General features: G+C 36.7%; 1 protein-coding gene across 1 annotated transcript in view; it reads left to right on the top strand.

Moving 5' to 3' along the window:
* Positions 1-16,651, top strand: part of LOC150100826 (peripheral plasma membrane protein CASK-like) — a 710,225-nt gene that overhangs the window by 52,740 nt on the left and 640,834 nt on the right. The window lies entirely within an intron of this gene.

Genomic DNA, 16,651 nt, shown 5'->3' with positions numbered 1-16,651 from the left:
AACGCTTCAAGCACTGTTCAGAGATTTTCATGCGGGTGCATTTTTGATCTGCTGAAAGTATCCACCTTTCGCGAAGCTTTTTCGTTTGCAATTCTTCATGTAAAATATATCCAGTTCTTTTGAAATGCCTATAGTCTCAACTTTCATGCGCTTTGACTCGTTATTCATCCAATACCATATTGTGCACTTGTTCAATGATTTCTGGTGTTTTTACACTTTTTGGAAGTCCTTCCCATGGATCATCTTCAAGGCCACTTGGCAGCCCAATTCTTAATTGTTGAAAACGAAGGAGAAGAGGGCCCATAAACTTTTATGAACTTCAAATGAATTTCTGTTGCCTTAACATTAAACCTTCTTTTACAAAGAATTTTATAACCGCACAATACTCAATTTTATCCATTTCAAGGGATACAGACAACACGTTTGCTTCAGACAGCTGTATAAAACAAACTACTTGATAGAATGACTTGCAGTTTCACATGGATGCTTATGACAGATGTACCAACTTAGAAAAAAAAATCTTGCCGATAGTGTTGCCATCTTATGGTGTAGGCCGAGAATTTTTCAGACCACCCTTGTATGATTACATCATCTTCCAGTTCTCTCTAACAAGAAGAACTGGAAGATGATGTAAATGATGTTGCTGCTGCTGAATTTTTTTTAATGTTTCTTGATTTTTTAGAAAAACAAGCATTTGATATACCTAGGCTTCTAACATTTCATAATATGCAGCTTCCTCATGTTGCCTTCTTGTGGTGTTTTCTGTTTTCACAAAGCAGCTCTGAATTAGTCAGCAAGTATTTTTGCTGCAAAAGGATAACTTCCTATTTGGCAATACTAACTAAACCCCTAAGGGATAGATAGCATTCGTATTCTATTAAAACTCTACTACATGTTTATTGGAGGCCTGAGTTTGCCAGTGGCATTTGATCTCCAAAGCAATAGTTTGTTTCTCTCTCCCCCCCCCCCTCTCCATGCAGTATGAGTGATACCCTTCAAGATCATGTTGAACATACATAGAGATCAACATTGTGAAGATTTTGAGGGTGCAGGGCCAGCTACCAGTATAGTGCCAAGGGATCTGAAAATTTCAGTAACAAGTCACCCTTCTATATATAAGTGAACTGATATATAATTATAATTCCTTTCTGCATACTCTGCAGGTCATGTTGGGAGGTTTCCGCCTAGTGTTATGTTATTTCCTGATCAAATAATGAAATGCATAATAAACAGTGATGACATTACTAGGATTAAAAAAAATGAAATTATTCCACAAAATAAAAAAAAAAAAACTAACATAAATGACATACACTATCATTTGCACACATCTATTGACCTTCTGTCAAGACAGAAACCCAAATTGCAGCTACAATAACCACAGTCCACCTTCACTATCAAAATTATACTTCTAATCTCTTCTGGCATAAACACATTGCATCAATACTATCCTTGGACTCAAAAAAAAAAAAAAAAAAAAAAAAAAAAACTAGGCATTTTTTTGTGTTTCAAGATGACACTTTTCATCTATCCAGCTATTAACTCTATACAAATCTCAAACTACCCATCCTTTGAACGATGTTTTCATTTATTGGATGGCGTACTTAAAATCTCTCTTAAAGTTTGGGCTGATGGATGATCCCTTCCCTTCACTGATTCACTTTAACTGCCACTTCATGGGAGCATTGTTTTATACTTGTGTCCCTTCCACAGTGTACTTCCTGTAGAAAAGGACACTGCTCCACTGAACTGACATTTGTCATTCCTCTATTTTCCATTTGGGACTGTTAAAACATGAACATCAGCTGCTTAACCTTTCCTTTTTAGTCCAATGGCTGATGTGTTGAACATACTTCTCCTCCTCTTTTATTCTATCTACCTCTGTCTTTTGGAACAGCCTTCCTCATGAAGTGTTCCCAACACCTAAAACTACCAGCTTTAAAAAAAAAAAGCAAAAAAAAGTTTCTTCTTTCTCAGTTCTCTCACTGACACTTCACATTCACAGCATTAATGTGCTACAGGTTCTATATGGGAAAAACTACCCTTAGAATTTGCTGTAAATCCATGTTTCAATCTGTAGATTTTCCTATACTTACTCTACCATCACTGCAGGTGATGGGCAGTACTCACTTGTGAATCTTCTGCTTTAGATGCAGATGGGAAGTCATCCTCAGGTGAAAGCATTTATGAAGTTGTCAAACCTTATATGATTTAACAGAACAACTAAATTCAAATCACTAATAACATAATCTATCCATGCTTGGAACTCATCTTCAGCAGTGGAACTTATTAGCTCCAGGAATACAACTATTTGACAAAATAAAAAAAATCCTATTTTGAGATACAGGATGGAATTTGTTATCTCCATGATATTACAGAAATTTTTAGAGGAATTAATGAAGTTTATGAATAAAAGATTGGCACTTGTTTGTAGGTTCTTCCAAAAAAAAGCATAAAATGACAAGAATATTCTTCCCCCATCCACACACAGGTAAGTCTGAAAGAAACTATTATTTCCATCAAATTAGATATTTACAAGGTAAGAAGGATTTACAAAATATTGTTGAACTTTTTTGTTTATGATGCAGTAATGTTTAATCCTTTTCTCATGTGTTATCAAATAAAGTTTGCATGTGAAGTATCTTCACAACTACATTTCTTCTATATAGAGGTTGTTGACTTCACAATAGTTGCCTTAGTATCCCATAATGCAAAGCACACTTCCACGAAGACATGTATATAGCTATGTATTATGGAAAAGATCACTAATAAGATAAGTTTGACATTTATTGAATGTTTCATCATCACCATCATCAAATTCCTGATATGAATGTGGAAGAATAACTTTATTGAATGCAGATGGTACTCAAGTGTCGGAAGCTAAGAAAATTGTTCAGCTAATGAGTGCTCACTTTGCTAAGATATATCAATCGAGTGTCATAGCAAAGTGAGCACTCAAAATGAGGTTGAAGAGCTGTTGCATAACTTGGATAAGAATTTGTCAATAGGGACAGATGGAATATCTGCCCGTTTGCTAATGGAATGTTCAGCCGAATTGGCTAGGCCTTTCACACATTTGTATAGCTTGAATCAGCTCAGGAATGGAAGGAATGTATGATAGTTCCATTGTACAAGGGTGGTGCAAAAAAAACTGATGTCTAACTACTGACCTATCAGTATCTCGAGTGTGGTAGTGAAGATTTTAGAAAAGTTGGTAAGAACTTGCATACAGAAATGGGTAGACAAACATGCTATACTCTGCAAGGAACAGCATGGGTTTACTAAAGGAAGGTCATGTTTTAGCAATTTCCTCATATTTTATAACAATATTATGGCCGAGTTGGATAAAAGGGAATGGATACACTATGATAATGTTGGATTTTTCTAAGGCATTTGATAGGATACCACATGAAAGGCTGTTGCATAAACTGGAGAATATGGGATTGGAATATAATCTCTTGACTTGGATCAGGGGTTGGTTGACAGACAGATATCAAAAAGTGGTATACAGTGGGTGTGAATCTGCCAAATTTAAGGTAACCAGTGGTGTACCTCAGGGTTCAGTACTTGGGCCATTATTGTTCAATCTATACATTAACAACATCAGGCAGGGTCTAACATGATGTGCAATTGTTTGTCGATGATGTGAAGATAGGTAGGGCAATCAGGGATGCTACTGATATTCAACAATTACAAAATAATTTGAATAGGCCGGAAATTTGGGCAAACAAAAATGGCTATCAGTTTAATGTTAGTAAGTGTAAAGTTATGCACTTTGGCATGATTAGAGTTCCAGCAGCATGTTATATTAGTGCAGGGGTCGCCAAAGTTATTTGCCCGTCGACCCCTTCAAGAGGTTCTTGACTTTTTATCGACCCCCTATATTTTACTATTATGTAATTATAATAGGACAAGCAAAAAAAGATGCTTATGTGAGTTTTTAGATTGTTTATTTTATAGTTACAGTATTTTATAGTTACTATATTATACATACAATAAAGTATATATTATTATATTACTGTTACTACTATTACTATCACTAGTAATATCACTATTATTACTAGTGATATTAATAAACTACTGGTATTACTACCAGCACTGCTCAACTCTTCAACATAGAGAAGTTTGGTTCATGAATGAATAACGATTGAATTATAATATGTATGTTGATGAATTTTAGAACTTTAACGCTCACTTGTATGTCAATGCGCAAAAATGAGACTGGGATCAAATACTTGTAAGTATCAGTAAATAAGAACCATGCACATGTTGCAATCTCGCTCCCACTGCGCCGGCCGGCAGGAACCACCAACATCCGTTTATTGGTAAATACGTCATTTTGGCCTACTTGATAGGCCTCAGTAACTATTTTCATGACCTTACTCCATCTTACAGGTCCTATTCATGGACCTGTAAGATGGAGATACTGATCCCACAGTTCACTCTTAATTGCGTTGTCATTACCTCCATGTCTTTCTTCATGGAGGTAATCCAAGTTAACCGAATTAAATATTACCCATACAATGATGTCTTGTATTTTTCTGTCGACCCCCTGAGCCCAAATCGACCCCTAACAATGTCATATCGACCCGCTTTGGTGACCACTGTATTAGTGGGATTATGCTACAAGAAACTGAAGAGGCAAGGATCTTGGTGTATTGGTGGATAAGAATTTGAAGTTCAAAGGTCACATAGTAAAAGTTGCAAATACAATTCTGAGGATAATTGTGATGTTGAAGCAAACCTTGACATGTAAGGATAAGGAAGTTATTTTGCCTCTTTATAAGGCTTTGATAAGACCACACCTGGATTATTTATACCCTTCTTTATACCCTTTCCACAACTTCTTTATCCCCTTGGGTTCCAAGGGGATAAAGAAGTTGTGGAAAGGGTATAAAGAAGAGTTACAAAGATTATATCCAGATTATGGAATTTAGATTATGAGGACAGATTGCAAGTATGTGGATTGCAGACTGGTTAACAGGAGAAAGAGGGGTGATACGATAGAGGTCTATAAACTTTTGAATGGGTGTTATAGGATTTCAGCTGATGAAATTTTTCATTATATGGAAGGTGGGGGAGAGAACATGGGGGTATCCATGGAAGTTAAGTTTGTTCACAGTCAAGAAAGGGGTAAGAGCCAGGTTTTTCTCCCAGAGAGCTGTGGGTGAGTGGAATAATTTTCCCTTAGGGGTAGTGAGTGCATCTAGTGTGAATGAATTTAAGAGAAAGTATGATAGCTGGTTTGGGTGACTTATAGCCTCCCTCAATGAGTCCTTGACTCCGTAAAGGTCTCAGATAATAATAATATGTACCTTCATAGGGTATACAGGATATTATGATAGTATTACATCAAAAAATTAGATCAGTACTAACTTTCTATTATCAGTTATCTGTCAAGACTGCAATATTATCAGATCTTATATTTTTGTCTTCTAAGGTACATTTGACTATATCATTCTACTTAAATCTTGGTCTTCCTCTGGGCCTTTTCCCTGCTAATCTGGCACACAACATGCATACAAAAAATTTTTTTGCTAACACTTTCCTGAATGCTAACAACAATATCATAATTTTTAATATGATATTGCCATGAATATCATCTGTTCACTTCCTTAATTTTTTTCAGAAATTTCTATCAGCTTGAATATAGCTAGTAGTGTTTTGACTAATTTCACTTTTATTCCATATAAACTTATTCAGTTGACTTCCTACCATTCTAGCTTTGGTAATTCTGTTATCCATTTCCATATATAATTTGCCATCTCCGCTGAGTTTTGTGTCTAAATAGCCAAAATGTTTTGCTTGTTCTATAGATCCTCCATTCAAGATGCAGTTGATGTTTACAATATTTCTGCTTATTTTAATTATCTTTGTCTTTTTATTGCTGAATTTCATACCAAATTTATTATAGCAGTTATTTATTTATCCAGGGAATCCTCCTGACTTAGATCTGTCCAGAAGTATAACATGATCTACTTAAAGTAAAGAGCTGAGATTAACATCTCATGTTTTTGATATCAAATTTAATATTGCATTCCTTCATCATGTAATCCATATAGATGATGAATAACAGTGGAGATAATATGCGCCCTTGTTTCACACCTGGTGTGAAACAAGAGTGCATATTATCTCCACTGTTATTTTTTTCTTTTCCTCAAATCATCCAGAATTTGGCTGTCTAACCAGGCGTTCTGAAATTTGCCGTGTAGCCACTGTAAGGATGTAAAGTATTCCTTTGCATCCTTCAATTCTAACTGCTGACTTACAGATCAAATATAAATTATGTACTGCTTGATATAATGTCCCATTTACACCATAGAACTGTAGCATTTTGAATAGCTTTTCTCTTTGCACAGTGTTATGTGCCTTTTCCAGAGATCTATGAAACTTAAATACCAATCCCTGTTATATTCCCATAATTATGAAAATCTGATCCTGACACTCTGTTTGACCTGAATCCAGCTTGTTCTTCTCCAAGCTTCCTTTCCACAATTTTTCTTAATGTTTTCTCAAATAGAGTTGCATAAGTTTTTACCAAGAACACTCGATAGGAAACTTCCTATGTAATTCTCATATTCAGTTTTATTTCCCTTTTAACAGATAGGTACTATTTGAGCTCTACTCGAATCATCCAGAATTTGGCTCTCTGACTAGACGTTCTGAAATTTGAAGTAGCCACTGTAAGACTTTTATACCTTCATATTTCAGTATTTCTCATTGAATATATCATCTGTCCCACCTGCCTTTCCACATTTCAGGCTTTTGATCGCTTTTTCTGCTTCAAGTAGATTTCGTTGCATTTTTGTTGAGCTTCTTTTACTGCTGTGGCATCGCTTAGTTCCATTCAAAACATCGTGCCAAACGTTAGCCCTTCACAGCCAAAGGCAAAGCCTGTTGTCACATTAAGCCACACCATATGCAGAGGCAGGCAAAAACCCACTTTATGCCCAGCATTAGCTTTACACGGCTGCAGGCATAGCCTGTCCTGCTGAGCAGAGAATGGGACGAACCAGAACAACCCTTAGACAAACATATAAAAATGTCATCAGAGCAGAAGATAGACCCAGCAAGATAGTGAGGCTGAATTAGTGCAAATATCTTATAGTATATATATATATATAACTAGCAGAAAGGTGTATCACCTGATTGTTAAATAGCCTGGATTGGAGGGTTTTTTAGCTCTTGGTTTCAAAGCACGTTATATTTGTCAAGAAATTATATATTTTTAATCCTTTTTCCAAGCGTATGCAAAGTTTGCATGCAAAGTATCTTCATGAATATAAGTATCTTCATGAATATATTTCATGAGGATGGCTTAATTGTGAGTGAGCAGGAGGTATTAAGAAATAAATAACCTTGATGTCAATAAGGCAAAAGATTTGATGACATCACCATGCATCTTAAGGGAATATTTCAGAGAATTGGCAGTAGCATTTGGCATGTCTGTTTAATACCTTTCCTGTTTTAATACCATGAAACCCTTCTTTCATGTCTTGCAACATGAAAGAAGGATTTACAGAATATTGTTGAATATTTTGTTTATGATGCAGTGATGTTTAATCCTTTTTTCATGTGTTAGCAAACAAAGTTTGCATGTGAAGTATCTTCGCAACTATATTTCTTCTATATAGAGATTGTTGGGACAGGTTCCAAGGGAGTGGAGAGAAGGTAAAATTGTTCCACTGCATAAAGGTGATGATAAGGCTGTGGCTACAAATTATAGGCTAATCTGTATATCTGGAGTTGTGGTGAAGGTACTAGAGAGATTGGTAAAACTAGGATACAGAAATGAGTTAACAGCAGTATTCTCTGTGGTTATCAGCATGGGTTTGTTGAAGGGAGATCATGACCTACTAACTTACTATAGCAAGGTGACAAATATCTTGGACAGAGGAGATGCATATACAGTGGTGTACTTGGATTTTACAAAAGCTTTTGATAGACTTCCACATGACAAGCTGTTAAATAAATTGAAACAGATGGGATTGGATAACAGACTTCTGAGTTGGATCAGTGACTGGCTGTCAGATAGGTATCAGAACTTTTGGGGTGCAGTATCCCGAAATAGTGGTGTGCTGCAGGGGTCAGTTTTGGGACCATTGTTGTTCATTTTGTATGAATATTGGCCTATAATATTTATACAAAAATGCAGATGTTATGGCTTTACAAGAGTACATGAATAAATTACATGAATGGACAAGTAAGTGGAATTGTCAGTTCAATGTTGCAAAGCATAAGGTTTTGAAAGTTGGTAAGCCATGATGGGGTGCAAAGTATATACTTGGTGGGGAAACTTTAAGGAGGTAGAAGATATGAGAGATCTGGGAGTGGTGGTGGACAAGAGCCTGAAATTAAGAGGCCACATTGCACAAGTTGTGAAGACATCACATTGGATAATGGCAATGATGCAGAAGACCGTGATATGCAGAAATAAAGAGGCTATGATGCCATTATACAGGGCACCATGATTACGCCTCATATGGATTATTGCAAACAGATTTGTTCACAGGTTTTCATAGCGATGAGTATATCTTGGAAAGAGTCCAGAAAAAATTCACAAAGCTGGTCAGCGGTCTTTGGAATGTGGAGTAAGAGGACAGATTGAGAGAATGTAAATTACAAAGCCTCGTTAATAGAAGGAAGAGGAGGAGGAATATGATTGAGACATATAAGCTAGTCAGGGGTTGTTCTCAGGTTGACATGGAGGAGATTTTTCATAGACTGGAAGAGGTTGGGATAGAACAAGTGGCCATCACTGGAAAGTGTATAAGGAGGATATGAGCAGAGGAGTGAGGAGAAGGTTCTTTGCACGGAGAGTGGTTGGTGAGTGGAATGCATTGCCTGAATGTTGTGAATATAGATATGGTTAAATGAGCATTGTGTGTGATAGTGTGTACTTCCCACAATGAGTCTCTGAATTCATGGAGGTCAGATGTTAATAATAATAATAAAATACACTTCGGTATGAATTTTGCTTTGCATGGAATTTGAAGCAAAGTCAGCAACTTCCATATATGATAGCCTAGTTCTGAATATACTTCATTGCAAATTTTACTTTTGGACAGGAATATAATTTCTTTACAAGTATAATTTACTTTGTAAAAAATGAAAAAACTTTCTAAAACAACGATAGAATATTATATCAAGAAAATGTGTTCTTCCTGAATAGGTTTTACACCATATAGATATGTCTTCCAACTGCTGCATATTAAACTAGATCTAATGAAAAACTTTGTTGCAGCATTGGACAAAAATGGACATGTATTTCAGTACCTAAACTGCAAAATTTCCAAAAATTTCAAAACTCAAACTTAATAGAAAGTATATTTCTGTAACTTTAAATTAGGGAAGTATTAAAACATGAAGAATTCAAGGAGATTTATTAAAAAAAAAAGCTGGAAATGTGAAACTCTTCATAAATTATTATTATTACGGATATCTCCGCAGGAGACCCAAACTATCAAAACAATATCTATCATATCTCTTCTTGAATTCATTTACAGACGAAGAACTCACAACTGAGTTAGGAAAACACATTCCACTCATTCACCACTCTCCAAGTGAAAAATCTTGTTTTCACACCCTTGTTAACCAACCTTTTCCTTAATTTCCAGCGATGACCTCTTGTTCTTCCATCACTATCACACAGCTGAAATATTTTCCCTGCATCAATCTTATAAAAACCTTTTAGTAATTTAAATGTTTCTATCATATCCCTGCTTCTCTGCCTATCAACCAACCTCTGCAATCCACAAGCTCTCAATCTATGTAGGGAGCATTTTTTACATCATTCACCAACTTAGTCACTGTCCTCTGAACCCTCTCCACAACCTCCTCATCTCCAAGGAATCCAGGTGACCAGACCTGAGCACAGTAATCCAAATGTGGAAGCCTTATAAAGGGGAATAATAACCTCTTTATCTCTGGATGTTAGTGTGTTCCTCAATAACCAAGTAATCCTATGTGCAATCTTGGACACCTTAGCGATGTGTCCCCTGAACTCCATCTCCCTATCCACCAACACCCCCTAAGTCCCTAGCCTCATTAATCTCTTGGAGTACCTTTCCATCAATGTAGTACACAACTGATAATCTTTTAATTGCAAAATGCATAGCTTTACACTTTTCCACATTGAACTGACATCCGTTACCTTTTGCCCATTTTGCCAGCTTATTTAAATCATCCTGCAAACTCTCAACATCAGCTCGATTTTTTATCGCTACCCAACTTTGCATCATCGGCAAACAACTGAATATCTCCCTTTAAGCCATTTCCTATATCATTTATGTACAAATTAAACAACAATGGCCCAAGTACAGAGCCCTTAGGCACACCACTGGTCACCTGCCTCCTGGATTCTGCTCTTCTATACACCACTTCTGGTATCTCTCCCTGAGCCATTCTCCTATCCATATCACCAGTTTAGTATCCATCCCCATCTGCTCCAATTTGTGCAAGAGTATTCCATGGGGTATCCTGTCAAAAGCTTTAGCAAAATCCAGAAGTATCACTGTGTAGCCATTTCCTTTGTCCAACTCAGATGTCATTCTATTATAAAAAGTTAATAAATTGCTAAGGCAGGATCGATCTTTAACAAAACCATGTTGGCCCCTATAGAGTATCATATCCTGATCCACCCATTCTTGAATTTTGTCTTTAACCAACTTTTCCAATACTTTTACCACCACTCCCGAGATGGTGGTTGGTCTGTAATTAACTATTGTAGTTTTAGAGCCACCTTTATGCAAAGGAACTACTTTGTCTTCCTTCTACTCCCTAGGGACCATACCAGACTTCAAACTTGAGTTAAATAACCAAGTAAGAGGTGTTGCCAATTCCTTTGCACATTCACGCAACACCTGAACTGATATTCCATCTAAACCTACAGCAGTGTTTGCATTTAAATTTTGCAATATACTAAGTACCTCTGATTTCTTAACTTCAATTCTCACATTAGTTATTGCTACAGGTACAGAGATATCCTCACTTGGATGATAGATGTTTGAAAAATGATCACTCAGTAATTCTACTATTACATCTGAATTGGTCACCTCAATACCATCAGAACCCACTAAAGTTATCCTTTGCTTGAAAGGTTTGGGTTCAACAAAAAAAAATGCTGAAAATAATAAAGTATTACTTGATTCCCTACTCAACAAAGAAGTAATCGGTTAGGATGAAGACATCATAAAAAAAATTGAAGATCCATTTTGGAAGAACCCTGTGTTTCTATATCCTACCTACCAAAAATCCTTAAGGAAGGAGTTCCACTCAGACTCATAGTTGACTGTATAGATTTCTCTGTCTGTTGCTTAGCCAGGTGACAACAATTCCTAGCTCATCTTTTATGCTCACATACTGGCCACACACGAGTGGTTTCTTTTGTACTTTTGACAAACACAATGTTTTGTCAAAAAACAAGTATACAAGAACACAAATCTTATATCAACAACAATATACTTGAAAAATCTTGCCTTGTTCAGCATGGAGAAGACACTGACCACAATATCATCTGATCCAATACTTGTCTTTTACTTTACAGAGTGCTAAAGCACTTCTGCACCACCCAAACTTAAACTAAGATGACTGTCTCTGTATTGCCAAGATTTGAAAGAATCTCATCCTCATAAATGACAAGCAATAGTTTGCCTCTCCCCCTTTTTTTTTTTTTTTTTTTTTGATAATGCTATATCATTCAATTAATTATCTAAATTTTGTTAATCACTCAAATTACTTAATTTAATTGTGACTTTAATTGTAATCTTATTTTATTTTGCAACCACCAAAGTAGCTCCAGCACATGGTCCAACTGTGTAAATAGGATTAACATTGTTTGTTCTGGCTTCACCTTGTGATTATGTTAATACACCCATCATGGTCAGTTTGATTCTGGTCAAAATATTTGCATGAAAATCTTTTTAGAAATATTTTTATATTTTTAGAAAGGAAGTATATATCAGTATATCTTAGCCTAGTTGGGAAATTATTTGCACTGTACTACTTGAAGTTTCTCATGATATTACATGAGATTTTACTTAAATTAGCAAAATGTCAATTTCTAACTTTCATTTGCAGTTACTTGTGTCAGCACATGCTGGTAGTTCACTGTTCACAACTGACATTATTATTGTAAAAATAAGAAGTTAAAGGCATTGCAAAAGAGAGGAGTAATAAAATATTTTGAAGGAAGTTTAGTTTTTCATTTGGAAGTGATGTGGTGATTTTATGAACTTTATATTTCATGTGTGTTCATTCCTTCTTTCATTTTAGAAATTATGGACTTTACAACCGTGTCATAAATAACTTTTTTTTAAAATCCTTTTAATAATTGATGATGTTTTCGCGATCTGGTCCCATTGCTGCCAGATACTAGACACATTCCTTAGCCACCTAAACAAACAACACAAACGCATACAATTGAGATTGAAAAACAGAACACACTTCTGTTTCTAGATACACTAATCACACGTTTTCCTTCTGGCAATCTTTCCTTCACTGTTTACCGGAAAACGACACATACTGGCCAATATATACACATAAACTCCTACCACCACCACCACCCAACACAAAAACTAGGTGTCATTCTTCTTCTTCTTCTGCAGCTTCTCCCACTTAAGTGGGGTTACTGTTTGTTATGAGTCTCCTCCACACCTTCCTGTCTTGGGCTGTCACCACATCCAAGTTCTTCATCTTCAAGTCCTCTTCTACCAGCTCCCTCCATCTCTTCTTTGGCCGCCCACGCTTCCGCCTTCCTTGCACATCCATCTGCATGACCCTTCTTCCCACATATTCGTCCTCCCTCCTCATCAAATGACCAAACCATCTCAACCTTGCCTCCTGTATTTTCGCTCCTAAGTTCGTAACTTTCACTGTTCCCCTGACATAGTCATTTCTCAGATGATCCTTTCTGGTCACACTGCACATCCACCTAAGCATTCTCATCTCTGCTACTTCCATCCTGCTAATGTTATTTTTCCTCAGGGCCACAGTTTCTATAGCATATGCCATAGCTGGCCTCACTACTGTCCTATAAATTTTGCCTTTCAGATTGATCGTCACCCTCTTATCGCATAACACTCCAGCCATCTCCCTCCAGTTCCTCCAACCTGCTTGTATCCTGCATCCCACTTCCTTCTCACCTCCTCCATCTTCTTCCACTGTCGAACCTAAGTATCTAAAGTCTCTCACCTTCCTGATGACATTTCCTTCCAGCTCCAGGTCTGTCTCCTGGCCACCGCCCACTGCGCAACACATATACTCTGTCTTACTTTTGCTCAGTCTCATACCTCTCTCTTCCAGTACTTTTCTTCATCTTTCCAGTTTAGTTTCCGCTTCTTCTCTTGAATCTACACACAGCAAGATGTCATCTGCATACAACATTGTCCAAGGTGCATCTTCTCTCACCTCCTCTGTTACCACCTCCATCACAATATTAAACAGAAATGGACTTAATGCTGACCCTTGATGCAAGCCAACTGTTACTTGAAAACTTTCTGTCTGTCCCAAACAGGTCCGAACACTTGTCTTCACATTTCTGTACGTTTCCTGCACCAACCTGACATATTTCTCCGGCACCTTCTTCTCCCTCAGACACCTCCAGACTTCTTGCCTTGGCACTCTATTGTATGCTTTCTCCAGATCAATAAATACCAGATGCAGCTCCCTTTGTTTCTCTCGATATTTTTCCATCATCTGTCGTAACCCAAAGATAGCATCTGTTGTTGATCTACCAGGCATGAAGCCAAATTGTTCCTTTGCAATCTCCACCTCCTCCCTCAATCTACCATCAAGAGCCCTTTCTAGGATCTTCATTGTGTGGGACATCAACTTTATTCCTCTGTAATTTTTACAGTCTTGTGCATCCCCTTTACCCTTGTAGATGGGAACAAGAGTACTCTCCCTCCATTCCTCGGGTATATTTTCCTGTTGGCAAACTTTCATGAACAGGTCCCACAGCAGGTCAATTCCCTCTTCCCCCAGTGCCTTCCATGCCTCCACTGGAATTCTGTCGGGGCCCACCGCGTTTCCATTCCTCGTCCTCTTCATGGCCTCCGTCACTTCCATTCTACTGATGTTCTGCACCATCCCCTCAGAAGGCTGCCCATCTCCTCTGTGAGTCCTTGCATTTTCCTCATTCAGAAGTCCCTCAAAGTATATTTTCCATCTGTTTCTTATGTCCACATCCCTCCATAATACTCTTCCTTCAGCATCTTTGATCTGCCTCACATGTAAGATGTCCTTAGCTGCTTTATTTCTACATTTTGCTAGTTGGTAAATTTTTCTCTGTCCTTCCTTTGTTTCTAATTGATCATACAGATCTTGATATGCCATGGCCTTCACCTGTGCCACAACTCTCTTGGCTTCTTGCTTTCTCTCTTTGTACACCTCTCTGTCCTCTTCCACTCTTGACTCATCCCACTTCTGCTTTGCCTTCCTCTTAGCTGTCACTGCCACTTGTACATCATTATTCCATTAATATGTCATTAATACTCTAAAAAACAGGGCTCTGAAGATTTGCTCCAGTGAACAGGCACTGAAAGACGAATTTAAAGTTATTAGCAATACTTTTCAAAAAAATGGGTACAGCCAAAACACTATTAACAAAATTCTCTACAAGACCTCAATAAAAAAACAAACCAGACTACAATAAAACTATAACCATTCCTTACATTAAAGGGACATCAGATAAAATAAACAGAATACTACAAAAAAAAATACAACCTCAAAGCCACTTTTAAACCTCCTGCAAAATTAAAAAAGCTTACTCAACTCTTCCAAAGACCCACTCCTTCCGCTGGTCCACCCTGGAGTATACCATATTTATTGCACCTGTAACATACCATATATAGGAGAAACGGGACACACAATTCCTATCAGACAAAAAGAACATAAACGACACATTAAATATAATAATTATGGTGAAGCTGGCCTTTCTGATCATGCCCTGAACACCTTACATAGAATTGACTGGAAAAGCACTAGTTGTCTACATCACACCAAAACATGGTAGGAATGCAAATTTAAGGAAGCCTGTGAGATTATTACCAACCACCCCAATCTGAACAATAATGATGTTCTAAAAATCCCAAACATATGGAAGGCATATATTCGACCCACAGAACCTTCCTCTCTAAGAGCAACTATAAACAGGACTGTAGAAAATCCAGGATCCTAAATCAAAAACAATTATAATGCTAAAAATAGGATATCATTGTTACTGAAAGAAAACTATCTGTAAGAAAGAAGGTTTAGTCATGTTATCATAAATAGAATTTAGGTTGATGCAGTTTATAAATTATTATTTATTTTTTTTATTTTTTATTTTTTTCACTAGAGGTCATGCCAGTAGAATAACTTGTGATCAATTCATTGTTTTTCTAGCTTACTGTATGTAATGTAACTTAGCTTGTCCTGTATACAGGTATCCCTTGCTTAACGCGGTTTTGCTTAATGTGGATTTGATTATCGCAGCGAAATTAATTGCAGCAATCCCTTGATATACGTGGCAAGAGTTTTAATTAATGCGCCTTTAAATTGACTATGCAAAATCATGCTCACGCCACGAGGCTAGCAGCCTCGTGGTCATCCAAATCCTCTTAATGATCTCTGTGAGAATGTGAAAGTTTTATTCTTCCCACCAAATACATCTTTGCTACAACCCATCGACATGGGCATCATTGCAACTTTCAAAGCCTATTTTCTTAAAAAGACATTCTCAAAGGCAGTAGGAACAACAACGGGAGAAAATGCGATTACTCTCCACGAATTTTGGAAAAAATTTATCATTAAACATGCAATCGAGAACATTTGTGACTTGTGGGAGCAAGTGTCTTCTAGTTGCATGAAAGCTGTTTGGAAAAACCTTCTGCCAGAATGCGCTAATGACTTAGGTTGTTTTCAAAATCCTGTGAACAACGTGGTCAAAGAAATCGTTGCAATTGGTGAAGATCTCGATTTTGATGGTGTTGATGCAGAAGATGTTAAAGAATTATTGGATTCAAATTCAAAAGATTTCAGTGACAATGATCTTCTTGAAATTGAACAACGCACATATGAAGACAATGAACAAATTGAATGTGAAGATGTTCCAAAGGAAATAACAGTCAAAGAACTGGATGGAATATTTCGCAGAATTGCTTAAGCAGCAAGTAATGGATATGGATCCAGATGTTAATCGAAGAATGCTTGTTTGCTGAGGTTTGAAGAGTCATTTTGCTTGTTATCATAGAATTTATGCCGATAAGAAAAAAACTAAAACTGTTCAAATGACTCTTTATAACTTCTTTTGATAAAAAAAAATTGCAGTAACTAATGTAGGTACAAGTATTTATTAAACATTTACTTTGCATTCATTTTTTATCTTTCCTAAAAGAGTACCATATAAAACGAACAATTAGTACAGTAATTGATCAGGTACGAATTGTACATTTTACCATTGATTAACATGATTTTGATATACGCGGTAACATCGAGGGATTAATTAACCACGTTAATTGAGGAATACCTGTATTTGTATATGCTCCAGATAATGACCTTGATATGAAGATTGAAACATCGGGATATTAAAAGAGTTATTTATAACACGGTTGTAAAGTCCATAATTTCTAAAATGAATGCTGATCACCGTGTAACACTAAAAGAAAGGATCATT

Source organism: Typopeltis vanoorti, chromosome 12 (assembly GCF_054136105.1).
Source record: "Typopeltis vanoorti isolate ZY-2024b chromosome 12, IOZ_Tvanoo_1.0, whole genome shotgun sequence".
NCBI classification, from domain to species: Eukaryota; Metazoa; Arthropoda; class Arachnida; order Uropygi; family Thelyphonidae; genus Typopeltis; species Typopeltis vanoorti.
This window is presented reverse-complemented; position numbering and strand designations above follow the sequence as displayed.